Raw genomic sequence first — 2920 nt, 5'->3', positions numbered from 1 at the left:
GCTGAGTTTGTTTTATTCCACTCATCTCACAGAACATAAAAACATGAAATCCTTCGATCTTATTTTTCACCCTTTGTTCGAAAAATCGACACTTTTCTAAATTATTTTTTAAAGTTCATAAAATAAAATGAAAGTGATGAAGACAAGCGAAGCTCTCACCTCACTTTGTTCAAATCTCATGTCGTGTTGAATGATTTCTCACAGGATTACATTTGTTTCATTTTAGAATATAAATGAAGGAAAGTTTGTCCCATAATTAAAGGACCTGTTGATATTAATTCATTCATTCAAGTTAAGAGCTCTGGACACAGACTCACATCTTCACGTGAAAAGGGTTTTTTTTTTTTTTTTTGGTTAATTTACCCGGAGAAACAAAAGCGCGTTCTGATTGGCTGCTGTAGGTTATTAGAAATCACCAGTAATCATCTGATCAATGACGAGGTGAATTGATGTGTACAATGAGATCGGGAGGCACTTTGTGACTAATATTCTTATTTATAAACATCATTATTTCATTCATTTTTGCAGAACTGAAACGATTTCCACTCATGAAGTCACGTGTGCTTATTTGAAAACTGAAAACAACTTAATATCAATAAAGTGTTCCTGCTTTGTATCCGAAATCTCAAAGTTTCAAACCTGAAGAGAAAATAAGTGAAATCACGGAGCAGAATCCTTCTTCTCATAAACATAAGGATCTATTTCTTTATCTTTAATACAGAAGAACTGAAGGAATCAATGAATTTTCATTTATATTTCATTTATTTACAAAACGTTCTGCAGTTAAAACGCCATGATTGCTTTTTTGATTTGAAATAATTCTTGAATAAAATCAGTTTTATAGACTTCGAAGATTAAAACAAATAATTTGAAATGTCTCACTTCCACGTGGAACACGTGACGAGCTGAGAATATTAATTAAAGCTGTGAAAACCTGCAGTTAAAGTCATAATTAAGAAACATAAAATATTCAGCAACAAAGTTCTCATTCATCAATATTCGATGAAAACAGAACAACTGGTTTTATTTCATTACTTCATTTCCATTTGCCTTTTCTTCTTTTTGGAAAGTCAGCTGAAAATATCAGTATTCATTAAATTACATTTTTGAAATTATAAAAATAAAAACGCTTTTTTTTGCACATTTGGAATTTAAAATACAACAATAATTTCACATGAAGCTGCTTTCATTTGAATCAACTGTTTAAACGATATGAACGTTAACAACCGGAGGAAAAGATGTCTGCGGCGGATTACTGCCCGAGGAGGAGAAAATGGCACACGCACACACACTCACACACTCCCGCGCGCACAAATGCATAGTGCATTTGCATGTCGTGTCCCACGGTGGAAATTACAATAGAGAGCAATTAATATGCGCATAAATTAAAAGTGAGAGGGGTTTCTGAATTCCAGGAACAGGCGGTCATCCAAAGAGGAGGAGAGAGGAAAGAAAGGAGGCTCTGTTCACACGGGACAGCAGGAGCACCAGGAGGAGAGGGAGGAGGAGGAGGAGGAGGAGGAGGAGGAGGAGGAGAGAGGAAGAGGATGGGGGAAATATGCTCTGTTCACACTGGGGAGAAGTAGGAGGAGAGAGGAAGAAGAAGAGAGAGGAGAAAAAGAGGAGCGATGAAGAGGGTTGGGGAAAAGGTGGCTTTGTTCACACTGAGGAGGAAGAGGAGGAGGCAGAGGAGGAGGAGGGAAAAGAGAAGAGAGGAAGAGGATGGGGAAAAAAGAGGCTCTGTTAATGCTGGGGAGGAGGAGGAGGCAGAGGAGGAGGAAAAAGAGGAGAGCAGAAGAGGATGAAGAAAATAGGCTCTGTTCACACTGGACAGGAGGAGGTGGAGGTGGAGAAAGAGGAGAGGGAGGATGAGGAGATAGATGAAGGAGAGGAGAGAGAGAGGAGAAAAATATACTGTGCACATTGGACAGCAGGAAGAGGAGGAGAAAGAAGAGGAGAGGGACGATGGGGAGAGAGGAAGAGGATGGTGCTCTCTCGCACTGGGAAGGAGGATGAGGAGAAACTAAAGGGAGAGGAGGAAGAAGAGAGAGGAAACGATGCTTTTACATTTGATGTCTATGAAACTACGACGATGTTCAGTTCTGATGTTTTCATTTGATTCGATTACAGAACTTTATTTCTTTGAAAGGTCACGAGAGACTAAAACGTGACGGTGAGGAGGAGCTGGTGGTTTAACGTCAAGACAACGTAACACGAGTTCATTTAAATAATCTTATATCAGTATTCAGAGAGCAATCACTCAGTTCTGGTTCAAAATAAAGAGACGGTAACAACAGCAGGCTCATCCTTCATCCCTCAATGTAAAGACGAGGAATCGCACACAAAGCAGCAGAAATACAGTTGACATGTGACAGCAGAGCAGCCGAGACCGATAAGAGTCTCTACTTTTCCAACATTTAATCACGCTGTGTTGAATATCACAAGCTGTTTCCGGTTCATGTACAAGTACTCAGCGAGTTCTTGCTCAGATGTTCATAAAAAGAAGCTGTGATTAAGGAAGGGAAACATTTTGTTTTATTTGTAGAGTCAGAATAAAGACATAAAACACATTTCCTTCTTTAATGTAAGAAGTGACGCTCATGTCTGATAAATATCAGTATTTGTGTGTCTTATAAGTTCATGTGGGCACTTTGTATGTGCAAGACAGAACACGAACCGACTAACGAGATATATTTGATGTATTATTGTCTTTGTACAGTGTAGTGTTTGTGTATCTAAACTAATGAAGATATTTGAATCTGTATTTGCTTTGAGGAGGCCAATCAAGATTAATTACAAGGATCCAACCTGATTGGGATCCAAACGTTGTGTATTTAAATACATTCTTAGCTCGGAGTCAGTATGTTGATGCTGTTTTTTAATAAGTCAACAAATGTCTTTCAATACAGCAATAAATCCT

This window comes from Melanostigma gelatinosum (genome assembly GCF_949748355.1).
Source record: "Melanostigma gelatinosum genome assembly, chromosome: 9".
NCBI lineage: Eukaryota > Metazoa > Chordata > Actinopteri > Perciformes > Zoarcidae > Melanostigma > Melanostigma gelatinosum.
The sequence above is the reverse complement of the archived record's forward strand: the minus strand, read 5'-3'. Positions refer to the sequence as shown.